Source organism: Scyliorhinus canicula, chromosome 11 (assembly GCF_902713615.1).
Source record: "Scyliorhinus canicula chromosome 11, sScyCan1.1, whole genome shotgun sequence".
In the NCBI taxonomy this organism is placed as follows: Eukaryota; Metazoa; Chordata; class Chondrichthyes; order Carcharhiniformes; family Scyliorhinidae; genus Scyliorhinus; species Scyliorhinus canicula.
The window spans coordinates 23,025,374-23,038,209 of record NC_052156.1 but is presented as its reverse complement, the minus strand read 5'-3'; the positions used below and the strand labels follow the sequence as shown (position 1 = coordinate 23,038,209).

General features: G+C 50.5%; 1 protein-coding gene across 18 annotated transcripts in view; it reads right to left on the bottom strand.

The window, feature by feature from the left end:
* LOC119973916 (inter-alpha-trypsin inhibitor heavy chain H3-like) overlaps positions 1 to 12,836 on the bottom strand; it is a 149,226-nt gene that overhangs the window by 98,376 nt on the left and 38,014 nt on the right. The window lies entirely within an intron of this gene.

Sequence of the window (12,836 nt, the reverse complement as noted above, 5' to 3'; positions counted from 1 at the left end):
AAATACAACCCCTAATGAATACAACACTAAGTAATCCGTAAGCTGTCCTTTTAACATCCAGAAGACTTAAAAAACGTTTAAACAGAAGCACATCAGGTTAAAGTTACTACTGCGAGCAGTTATTAGTTTTAAATCACCGAAGAATCGATTTACATTCTTTAGATTACAGAGGGAGACTCTAATACACCTTCTGGCTGTGACTGCAGCTATTCAGCTCTGAAAACGAAACTAAAACACACCCTGCAGCAAACAGCCTAAAACGAAAGTAAAAAGCTGACAGACAGCCCAGTTCCACCCGCTCTCTGGCATCACCGCAGTAATAAACACCTATTTCTTAAAGGTACTCTCACTACAGATATTTATATACACACCCATTTATATACACATCCATTTCTTAAAGGTACTCTCACATGACACACTGAAGAACAACCTCTGCAGAAAAGACTGGCACAAGCTTTACAAATATTAGCTGACGGAATAAATGCCCAGATCTCCTGGTCCCAAATTTGAAAGAAGATGGCAGACCTGGGGAAAGCTGGCACGGTAAAACTATTCACTGACTTCTCATGCCAAGTAACTGGGCAAATGTGCATGCCAGAGAGTATGGTCAAAATTTTCTGACCTCCTTCATGGCTGGGATTTTCCAATGTCGCTGAAAGTTAATGGGGTTTCGTTGGAATGCCAAGGGTGGGGCAGCACGGTGGCGCAGTGGGTTAGCCCTGCAGCCTCACGGCGCCGAGGTCCCAGGTTCGATCCCGGCTCTGGGTCACTGTCTGTGTGGAGTTTGCACATTCTCCCCGTGTTTGCGTGGGTTTCACCCCCACAACCCAAAGATGTGCAGGGTAGGTGGATTGGCCACGCTAAATTGCCCCTTAATTGGAAAAAATGAATTGGATACTCTAAATTTATTTAAAAAAAAAAAAAAAAAAAAAAAAAAAAAAAAAAAAAAAAAAAAAAAGGAATGCCAAGGGTGCGATTCTCAGGAAAGTTTTCTCAGTGCTGTAGCGAGCGGGAATTGCCGCGAACGTCCCGATGCTCGGCCCAGTGAGGCCGGCAACAATTCAATGTTAATTGGTCCAATTAACGAGGTCCCACTGGCTTCTCGACACAAATGAAATGAAAAATGAAATGAAACCAAAATCGCTTATTGTCACAAGTAGGTTTCAAATGAAGTTACTGTGAAAAGCCCCTCGTCACCACATTCCAGCGCCTGTTCGGGAAGGCTGGTAAGGGAATTGAACCGTGCTGCTGGCCTGTCTTGGTCTGCTTTAAAAGCCAGCTATTTAGCCCTGTGCTAAACCAGCCCTATGAAGGCTCACCAGCTGATTCTCCGACAGCGCGTGTGCCAGCCCCCCCCCGCTAACAAGGTCGAGCAGCACTTAAGCAGTGCTTGTTCAACCAAACCCAGTCAGATTGCAGCAATGGCACCGAGGAGACCAGTCTGAAGATTTGGGGGAGCTGACATGGGGAAGCTGCTAGACGCTGTGCAGGCCAGGAGGGAGATCCTGTTCCCCAGAGGGTCCCGAAGGGTGAGCCATAGGGCAACCAGTGCCGCCTGGGATGTGGTGGCAGTGGCAGTGAGCTCGGGGATTGTGATTGGAGGACTGGCCTCCCGTGCAGGAAGAAGGTCAATGACCTACACTGGGCAGCACAAGTGAATAGACACCAAATGCTCCCCATCGCACACCCCCCCTCCCCCCAAGAGACCTTCCCGCCCCCACAGGAGCATCCACTCTCCCTCCCGACCCTTCCTTCACCCCCTCCCCCACTGAGAACCACACATGTGGCTAATGATGCCCCTCTGTGTCTCCTCAGGAAAAGCTGTCTCACAATCGCCAGGAGAGGGCCCAGACTGGTGATGGTGTGCCAGGCATCAGGATCCTGAAGAGCGGGCCCTGGCCCTTGAGGTGACCGGTGTGGCCGAAGACAGGGCGTCACCCATGCAGAGGCTGGCAGATGCATGATGCGGAGCCTGTGGAATAGGTAATCCCGGAGCTAATGGAAGCGTTAGGCTGTGGCTGGGACATTCAGAGGGAGATGACAGCGACACTCCAGCAGATCCGGTGCCGCTTGGAGGAGCCCCAGAGACTACGCGCGCAGGAGATGTCATCGGCAATGAGTTGCACCAAGGTCAACACAGCTAGGGCGTCGACCACAATGGAGAGCCTGGTGCACAACTACGGCACCATTATTGAAGGTGTCCAAGGCATCATGCAGTCGTGACAACCATGGCTGAGGATCTCGGCAGAATATTTGACTCACTGGGGGATGTTACCCAGTACAAGGCTGATCTTGATGAGGTTCTGCGGGATATGTCCTGCTCTCAGATGGGAATGGCCGAGGCGCTGCAGATTTGTCCCAGTCACAGGCACAGGTGGGCATTGCCAAGTTGTTGCAGAGCATGGCCCAATCACTGAGGAGTATTACCAAGGGTGTCAACACCATGGTGCAGCCATTGGGGAACCATCAGGGCTGGCAGAGCCAGATGATGCAGGGCATCCGAGGCTTGAACAAGCTGCCCCTCCATCCCAAGGTAAACTCCAGGGCCTGTGGGAACCGAGGAGGAGGAGGGGGCGCCGGGTGCCAACCAGGACCCGTCCAATGGAGTGGCGACAGTGGCCACTAGCTCCCCTGAGTTCCACCCCTCTAATGAGACTGCCTCTCACAGCCAGCTCAGGGACAGGGCGGCACGGCTGTGTATGTGCCATAGACAGGTAAGCTGGCGTCCTCCGGCCTCAAGCCCCCCGAGGGCGCCCGCCGGGGCATCGCGGGCCATGGGACGAGGTAAGCAGCTGACTGTCTCCACCTCTGATGTGCATCCTGGGGACACACCTAGACATAGTTGTAGAGCTAAGAGGGCGACGTACATCGAGGATCACTGAGCACATGAAATATCTTTGGCTAACAGGGTTAAGGAAAATCCCAAAGCCTTTTATTTGTATATAAGGAGCAAGAGGGTAACTAGAGAAAGGATTGGCCCACTCAAAGACAAAAGAAGGAATTTATGCGTGGAGTCAGAGGAAATGGGTGAGATTCTTAATGAGTACTTTCATAGATCATAGAATTTACAGTGCAGAAGGAGGCCATTCGGCCCATCGAGTCTGCACCGGCTCCTGGAAAGAGCACCCCACCCAAGGCTAACACCTCCACCCCATCCCCATAACCCAGTAACCCCATCCAACACTAAGGGCAATTTTGGACACTAAGGGCAATTTTTTTTATCAAGTCCAATCCACCTAACTTGCACATCTTTGGACTGTGGGACATGCAGACTCCGCACAGACAGTGACCTAAGCCGGAATCGAACCTGGGACCCTGGAGCTGTGAAGCGATTGTGCTATACACAAGGCTACCGTGCTGCCAACATTGCATTGGTATTCACCAAGGAGAGGGACATGACAGATGTTGAGGCTAGGGATGGATGTTTAAATACTCTAGGTCAAGTCAGCATAAGGAAGGGGGAAGTTTTGGGTATTCTAAAAGGCATTAAGGTGGACAAGTCCCCAGGTCCGGATGGGATCTATCCCATGTTACTGAGGGAAGCGAGGGATGAAATAGCTGGGGCCTTAACAGATATCTTTGCAGCATCCTTGAGCACGGGTGAGGTCCTGGAGGACTGGAGAATTGCTAATGTTGTCCCTTTGTTTAAGAAGGGTAGCAGGGATAATCCAGGGAATTATAGTCCTATGAGCTTGACGTCAGTGGTAGGCAAACTGTTGGAAAAGATACTGAGGGATAGGATCTATTCACATCTGGAAGAAAATAGACTTATCAGTGATAGGCAGCATGGTTTTGTGCAGGGAAGTTCATGTCTTACAAACCTAATAGAATTCTTTGAGGAAGTGACAAAGTTAATTGATGAGGGAAGGGCTGTATTTGTCATATACATGGACTTCAGTAAGGCATTTGATAAAGTTTCCCATGGCAGGTTGATGGAAAAAGTGAAGTCGTATGGGGTTCAGGGTGTATTAGCTAGATGGATAAAGAACTGGCTGGGCAACAGGAGACAGAGAGTAGTGGTGGAAGGGAGTGTCTCAAAATGGAGAAAGGTGACTAGTGGTGTTCCACAGGGATCCATGCTCGGACCACTGTTGTTTGTGATATGCAGAAATGATCTGGACGAAGGTATAGGTGATCTGATTAGTGGTCTGGTGGTATTGAATACAGGCGTCGGCAGGTCATGTTACAGTTGTATATGACTTTGGTTAGGCCACATTTGGAATATTGCGTGTAGTTCTGGTCGCCACATTACCAGAAGGATTGTGATGTTGTACGAAATAAGTAATGGCATGATGGGAAAAACTGGTCAACTACTTGGTACAATGTAAGAAAAGCTGACTTCGCATGACTTAAAGCCTGAATAAGATCAGAGAAGGTCAAGCCGTTCCAAAATGTCTGAGCTCCGCAAGTTCTGATAAGACTAACTCGTCATAACCCAAGGCAGTTTAAATACAACAAGATAAGGTCAGGAAGGAACAAGTCTCCTCCGACCTTTTCTTATTCCATCAAAGGACAAAATAATGGTCTGAGTGATGAGACAAAGAGTCCTGGAAGGTCAGCAAGATGACGCCTGTTTTATGATATTGCTTATGTTTGTACTTCTGATCGAATTCCTGACTAAGCTGTAGTCACGTAATCCTGATTCTGATAATGTATAAATACTGAGCTAATTTTCTGTGAAAGCGCGAACTTTTGTAGGAATCAGCAGTGAAACTTCCTGCTCTCTGACTTCAAGATTCAGCCATTACTGCATGCAGTCTTTAGTAAATAAAGTCTGGTTATTTTGCCATCACGAGCATTGTTGAATCTTTCTACAACAGTCTAGGGAAAATATTGACAACTACAGGATGTGGATGCTTAAGAGAGGGTGCAGAGGAGGTTCACCAGGATGTTGCCTGGTATGGAGGGTGCTAGCTATGAAGAAAGGTTGAGTAGATTAGGATTGTTTTCGTTGGAAAGACGGAGGTTGAGGGGGGACCTGATTGAGGTCTACAAAATTATGAGAGGTATGGACAGGGTGGATAGCAACAAACTTTTTCCAAGAGTGGGGGGTGTCAATTACAAGAGGTCATGATTTCAAGGTGAGAGGGGGAAAGTTTACGGGAGATGTGCGTGGAAAGCTTTTTACGCAGAGGGTGGTGGGTGCCTGGAACGCTTTGCCAGCGGAGGTGATAGAGGCAGGCACGATAGCATCATTTAAGATGCATCTGGACAGATATATGAATGGGCGGGGAACAGAGGGAAGTAGATCCTTGGAAAATAGGCTACAGGTTTATATAAAGGATCTGGATCAGCGCAGGCTGGGAGTGCCGAAGGGCCTGTTCTTGTGCTGTCATTTTCTTTGTTCTTTGTTCACACTGGAGAAGGGCGTGGGGGGAGTAGTAGGGGGTGAGGTGTCTGGAGATGAGGGAGGAACAGCACCATCAGGAGGGTGGGAAATGCAAAACACGATAAGCACCTTTGTGCACAACTAGTATGATGCTTCTGTCACTTTCTTCCACAATGCGGGCTGACCTACGAACCATGGCCCATTTCTCCAAGGCATTTCCCCCCCCTTCCCTCCCTCTCTCCGTGTGGCACTCACCCATCCTCCGGCCGTGGACATGTCCACAAAGCTGTGTCCCATCCCCTGGGTGTTCAGATGTCGGCTGCTACATGTGTGGTGTTGCCTCCTGCAGTGTTCAAGCAGTATCCATGCATCAAGGTGTGATTGAGATGCTAGGCAATGACTCCTACATGCTACATGGCCCATCCACCTACAGGGATCCACTTGGGTTGTGTGAAGCGCTCACTTAACCACGATTGCCAATTGCCCATTAATAATAGCCTTTTTCCGCATGCCAGATGCATCGGCTGCCGATGGGGGTTATGGATGGTCGGTGGGGCAGATGGACAGGGATAAGGGTTGCCCCAGAAATGGCTACACATGATCCACGGGTTGATTAAGTGGTGCCATGAGCGGTTGGACTCCAGCACCTTCCCCACCACCCTCCCATGGCGGCCTACCCCTGCAGAGGATCCCCACCCCAGCCAAGTATCCCCCACCCCTCTGCCAAGCACTGGGGTGGCAAGTCCAGTGTCCCTGGGCTCTTCCCTGTGAGCAAAAATGGCTACTCACCTCCTCGGTTCCCCACAGAAGACCTTCCATCAGGTTCACATTTTTAAAAAAGAGTACTAATCAGCGCCAGCATGACCACTTGCTGGGGAGGCCGCTGAATGACGGGAGGCCATTGGATATGGTGGCTCTCGTTAATTGTACGCAAATAGAGTTTAAGTGGTGATAATTGTTTTTTCGCTATGATACAGTGAGATCCCGATTTCGCCCACGGGAGCGGGCTAGTTGCTTTGCAAACTGTTTGGCGCTTGGCGTGGTTCTTGTTTTCTGCCTCTCCCACTTTCCACCAGCCTCGTTTCGCTTGAATGGGAGCGTAACGAAGTCGGAGAATCGCGTCCCAAATGTTTCGCTTTCCCTCGCAACAGGTCCCGCCATGGGCGAGACTGGAGAATCCCACCCTATAATAGTGTTCTCTGCCCCTGCTATCCCATTCAAAGAATTCTGACAATCTCACAGCTCTTTGAATGCTTACCACATTTGGTCCTATTGCAACAAGGCATAAACGTAAGCTGCAACATCTAAATGATATCTCTGTCAAACAGAAATGCATCTCTTCACACAAATCCTTCAAACATAGTCTAGCGTATGTGACAAGTGTGCTTTAAAAACTGTTCATTTATTTTGGTATATTTTAACACATGGAATGGAAATCCTGGATGTCACGACACTATTTTAAAGTAACAAGGTGAAGTCTGTTTCAGAGTTCTGAATTTAGACATGTTCGGGCAAATAACACATTTGTCAATCATGAGAGGTGCATTAAAAGTGTAGATGTTGTAATTTTCCAACACTAATATCAATGGACAGAAAATCCCACCTGGGTAATTTCCTCTATAGGGCCGCATGGTAGCACAGTGGTTAGTACTGTGGCTTTACAGCGCCGGGTTCCAGGTTCGATTCCCAGCTTGGGTCACTCTCTGTGTGGAGTCTGAACGTTCTCCCCATGCCTGCGTGGGTTTCCTCCAGGTGCTCCGGTTTCCTTCCACAAGTCCTGAAAGACGTGCTATTAGATCCTTCGGACATCCTAAATTCTCCCTCTGTGTATCCGAACAAGCGCCGGAATGTGGTGACTAGGGGCTTTTCACAGTAACTTCATTGCAGTGTGAAAGTAAGCCTACTTGTGACAATAAAGATTATTATTATTATGGACTCTGTGATGGCGAGATGGGAGGGTTGTTGGGAGGGCCTCCACCTTGAGATGCCCTCACGTTCCCCTCTCTGCTGCATCAACCTCTCCTGGTGGGGCTGTCAGCAGGGCAACACTGCAGATCCCTCCCATTAGCCCAGTTGAGTGTCTGTTCCGCCCATTGCCCTTAATTGGACATCGGTCCTGGAATCGGGCTCCTAATTAGTTGCCTCTGGTAAGATAACTCAGGCCAGTAGCCGACAAAATCTAGACCCACTTTTAGTCCAAACTACTGAGAATTTTAAAGACAACTAGATTCCATCTGTCCGATTAGCAGTGGGGCAGGAAGTTTGTCCACTAGCCTTCCTGACTCAGATGTATGGACAGAGGTGGAGAGCTGGTAGGGTCCCTACCTGGCACCCTCCCACCTGATTAAAAGTCCATGCTAGGTAGACAACAGGGGCTGGATTTTCTGCACCCCGACAGCAAAATTGCGGCCGGCCCCGAAAAGCGGCGTACTCAGGCAGTACGCTGCACCACCTAGAACCTACCTGGGGCCATTGGAAGAGGCCCGCTCTGCCATTCTACGCCCCCGACTGGCTGAAGTCCTGACAGCATGGAACTAATGTGGTACAGCCGGTCGGGATACTCGCGTGGCGGCTGCGGACTAGGGCTGCGGCTGCCCTGGTCGGGGGTGGGCCGATCGGAGAGCAGGGGGGACCTTATAGGCGGAGAAGGTCAGGCGCGTGACCAATCAGGGGGTTTATTTTTCGAGTCCAGCTCTGCAGTCCAAGTCCACCATGGAGCACACGCAGCTGCTGGAGGTCGCCGCCCTGCGCATGCGCGGCCTCCGACCCAGGAGTGCGGGGGCCCGTATCTGCAGCAAAAGCTGCGAGATATGCTCCGGGTCCCTGCTAGCTCCCTGCAGGGAGAGGAATATGTGGTCCTTTCACACCAGTTGTTCAGGCATGAAACTCCACCGTTTTGACGCCACGTGGGGACATAGTCCAAATAATGGAGAATCCAGCCCCAGATATCAGGAACTATACTGAAATGGCTAGAAAAGTATAATTCACCATAATATATGCATTATTTTTCCACATGTCCTCACATCAGCACCAAAACAGACCACAATCTATTTTTTTTAATAACCATTTTATTGAGGTATTTATGGTTTTACAACAAAATAAACAATGTCCATAAATTTGTAAACATAGTGCAAAAGTCATCTCCCTCCCTTGCAGGTCCCACCTTTACTAACCCCCTACTCTAAACTAAGCTAACCCCCAGCCCCCACCTCGCGCCCGCCCTCCCCTTCTGCTGAAGGTTAATTTTCTGCAAAGAAGCCGACGAACTGCTGCCACATCCGGGCGAACCCTAACAGTGACCCTCTCAAGGCGAACTTGATTTTCTCCAAACAGAGAAAGTTAGCCATGTCCGATAGCCAGGACTCCGACTTCGGGGGCTTTGAGTCCCTCCAACCTCAGAATATCCGTCTTCGGGCTACCAGGGAAGCAAAGGCCAGAACGTCTGCCTTTTTCTCCTCCTGGATTCCCGGGTCTTCCGACACTCCGAAAATCGCCACCTCTGGACTCATTGCCATCCTTGTTTTTAACACCATGGACATGACATCCGCAAACCCCTGCCAGAATCCCTTCAGCTGTGCGCATGTCCAGAACATATGGACATGGTTCGCTGGCCCTCCCGCACACCTTGCACACCTGTCTTCTGCCCCAAAGAACCTGCTCATCCTGTCCACTGTCATGTGAGCCCGGTGAACGACCTTGAATTGTATCAGGCTGAGCCTGGCACATGTTGTGGACACGTTGACTCTACTCAACGCATCCGCCCAGAGACCATCCTCTATCTCTCCTCCCAACTCCTCTTCCCACTTGCGCTTCAGCTCCTCAGTCTGTGTCTCCTCTGACCCCATGAGTTCCTTGTAAATGTCAGAGACCTTCCATTCTCCCACCCACACTTTGGAAACTACCCTGTCCTGTATCCCCCTTGGTGGTAGGAGTGGGAAGGTTGAGACCTGCCTGCGTAGGAAGTCCCGCACCTGCAGGTACCTAAATTCGTTTCCCCTTGCCAATCCAAATTTTCCTCCAGCTCCCTCAGGCTAGGAAAGCTCCCCTCTGTAAACAATCCCCCGTCCTCTCAATTCCTGCTTTCTGCCATCTCCGAAACCTCCATCCATCTTTCCCAGGGCAAACCGGTGATTATTGCAGATTGGAGACCAGACCGATGCTCCCTCCGCTCCCATGTGCCTCCTCCATTTGCCCCCAGACCCTCAGGGCCACCAGCACCACGGGGCTGGTGGAGTACCGTGCTGGCGGGAATGGCAGAGGCGCTGTTATCAATGCCCCCAAGCTGGTGCCCTTGCATGAAGCCGCCTCCACACGCTCCCATGCCGAACCTCCCCCCACCACCCACTTCCTGATCATGGCTATGTTCGCCGCCCAATAGTAATTACTGAAGTTCGGCAGCGCCAGCCCACCCTCTCCCCTGGCTCCGCTCAAGCATCCCCGTTTTTACTCACTGGGTCTTACCCGCCCATACAAAGCCAGTGATTACCTTATTAACCCGTTTAAAAAAGGACCGTGGCATAAAGGTGGGGAGACACTGAAACACACACAGGAATCTTGGGATGACCGTCATTTTCACTGTCTGCACCCTCCCAGCTGGTGACACTGGGAGCGCGTCCCATCTCTGAAAATTGTCCTTCATTTGGTCTACTAGTCAGGCCAGATTTAGCTTGTATAGCCGTTCCCATTCCCACGCCACCTGGATGCCGAGGTACCGAAAGCTTCCCCCTACCACTCTAAACGGCACTCTAATTTGGCATCCTTGTCTCGTCCCCCGATGCAGCCTAAAATAGTCCAATGTTGTCCTATTCGACTGTACGCTCGCAACAGGAGCCCGATACAACAACTTAACCCAGTCAATAAAGCCCTGCCCAAATCCGAACCATCCCAGTGCCTCCCACAGATATTCCTATTCTACCCGATCAAAAGCCTTCTCTGCGATTCATGACAATCATGATCACATTGAACAACCTTCTAACATTGGCCACCAATTGCCTACCCCCAACAAATCCAGTCTGGTCCTCCCCAATAACATCCGGAACACAATCCTCAATCCTAGAGGACACGATTTTGGCCAGCAGTTTGGTATCCACATTAAATAGAGATATCGGCCTCTAGGACCAACACAACTCCGGGTCCTTGGCCCGCTTCAGGATCAATGAGATCGTGGCCTGTGACATCGTCGGGGGAAGCACCCCACGCTCCCTTGCCTCATTGAATGTCCTCATCAACAGCGGCCCCAATATCCCAGAGAACTTTTTGTAGAACTCTACTGGGTACCCGTCCGGCCCTGGGGTTTTACCCAACTGCATGGCCTTCAGACCCTCCGCTATCTCTTCCAACCCGATCGAGGCCCCCAGCCCTTCTACCAACCCCACCCCACCCCGTCCACCTTTGGGAAATTCAGCCCCCCTCACAAGTGCCTCATCTCCTCTGGCCCCGCTGGGGGTTCCGACTCATACAGCCTACTGTAAAACTCCTTGAACACCTTATTCATCCCTGCTGAATTTCCAACCAGGCTCCCGTTCTCATCCTTCACTTTCCCAATCTCCCTGTCTGCCTCCCTCTTTCTAAGCTGCTGTGCAAGCATTCTGCTGACCTTCTCCTCATGCTCATAGATCGTCCCCCTCGCCTTCCTCAGCAGCTCTACCGCCTTGCCTGTAGTTAACAAGCTAAACTCTGCCTGAAGCCTCTGTCGTTCCCTTAAAAGCCCTGCCTCTGGGGTCTCCACATACCTCCTGTCGACCTGAAATATCTCCTTTATCAGTTTGTCCATCTCTGCTCTGTCTACCTTCTCCCTGTGGGTGTATTGAGGTGCCTCCCAGACCACCACTGCCGAAACATCCCCCCTGTTGTTGACTTCCAGGTAGTTCTGAATACATTTCCTCAGCAGCTCCCACACCTCTTCATCAGCTAAAAGTCCCACGTCCAGCCTCCAGTGCGGACGCTAGCTTCTCTCCCTGCTAACCTGTAGGTCAACCCAGTGCGGGGCATGACCTGAGATTATGATCGCCGAATACCCCGTGTCCACCACCCCCGTAAGTAGAGCCCTATTCAGAATTTAAAAATCAATCCGGGAGTACACTTTATGCACGTGTGAGTAGAAGGAAAACTCCTTCACACTCGGCTGCCCAAATCTCCATGGAAACTGGAGGGGGTGCAGGTGGTATTAGTAAATGTGTATGCGCCAAATTGGGATGATGTTGAGTATCTGCTCTATGAACCCCTTTAGCTCCTTTGCCATTGCTGGCACCCTGCCCGTCTTTGAGCTCAACCGATCCAAGCCAGGGTCAATAACTGTGTTGAAATCCCCTCTCATGACCAACTTATGCGAATCTAGGTCCGGGATTTTCCCCAGCATCCTCTTTATAAACTCCACATCATCCCAATTTGGCGCATACACATTTACTAATACCACCTGCACCCCCTCCAGTTTCCCACTGACAATAATATACTGGCCTCCCACATTCATAAATATTCTTCCTGCCTCAAACACCACCCGCTTATTAATCAGGATCGCGACCACTCTTGTCTTTGAGCTTAGTCCCAAGTGAAAGACCTGTCCGACCCATTCCTTCCTTCATCTGATCTGATCAGCTACTCTAAGGTGCATCTCCTATAGCATTACCACACCCGCCTTCAGTTCCCTCAGATGCGTGAACACGCGTTCCCACTTGACCGGCCATTTAGTCCTCTTACATTCCAGGTGATCAGCCTAGTTGGGGGGCTCATTGCCCCCCTCCCCCTTTGTCGATCAGCCATCACCTTTCTTGGGCCAGTCTTCAGCCCTCGCCCATCGCCTCCACCGGCCTGCCCAGAGGCAGCCTCTGCCCCAACCCCCTTTCTGTCCCTCAGCACCAGTCCCTCCCTCATCACCAGAACATCTTCCCTCCCTTCGCCCACTAGTAACAGCACAATGTAAACCGACCCCTTCGACAAGCATAACATCTGCTCACCCCCCACTGGGCTTCCGTGAGCTAGCCTGCCCAGCTAGCTTGGTGTACCCCGCCCATGGCGCCAGACATTCTCCCACCTCTTGTTCCTCCCCACCCTGTGCTCATACACACATACTCAAACGAAAAACCAGTCCCAACACAATTGCCCTAGGAAAAAAAACGATAAACAAAGAAAAGGTCAAACAGAAGATACAACATCGAACAAACATTCCTCCATCCCCCATCAGTACAAATGTAAACTTTAACTCACTCAGCTTGGCCCCAAATCAATACAGAAGGCATTACAACTAATGCCCAAAAAACGAAAAACAAGAAACTTTTTTCACGTGAACTTTGCAGCAAAGTTCAAAGTGCTCAGTCCGCCACCAGTCCTTTCCTTTTCGCGAAGTCCATCGCTTCCTCGGGTGACTCGAAATAAAAATGATGCTTCTCATACGTGACCCAGAGACGGGCCGGATGCAGCAGCCCAAAGTTCACCTTTTTCTTAAAATGGGTCGACTTTATCTGATTGAACCCTGCTCTTCTCCTGGCCACATCCGCACTCAGGTCCTGAT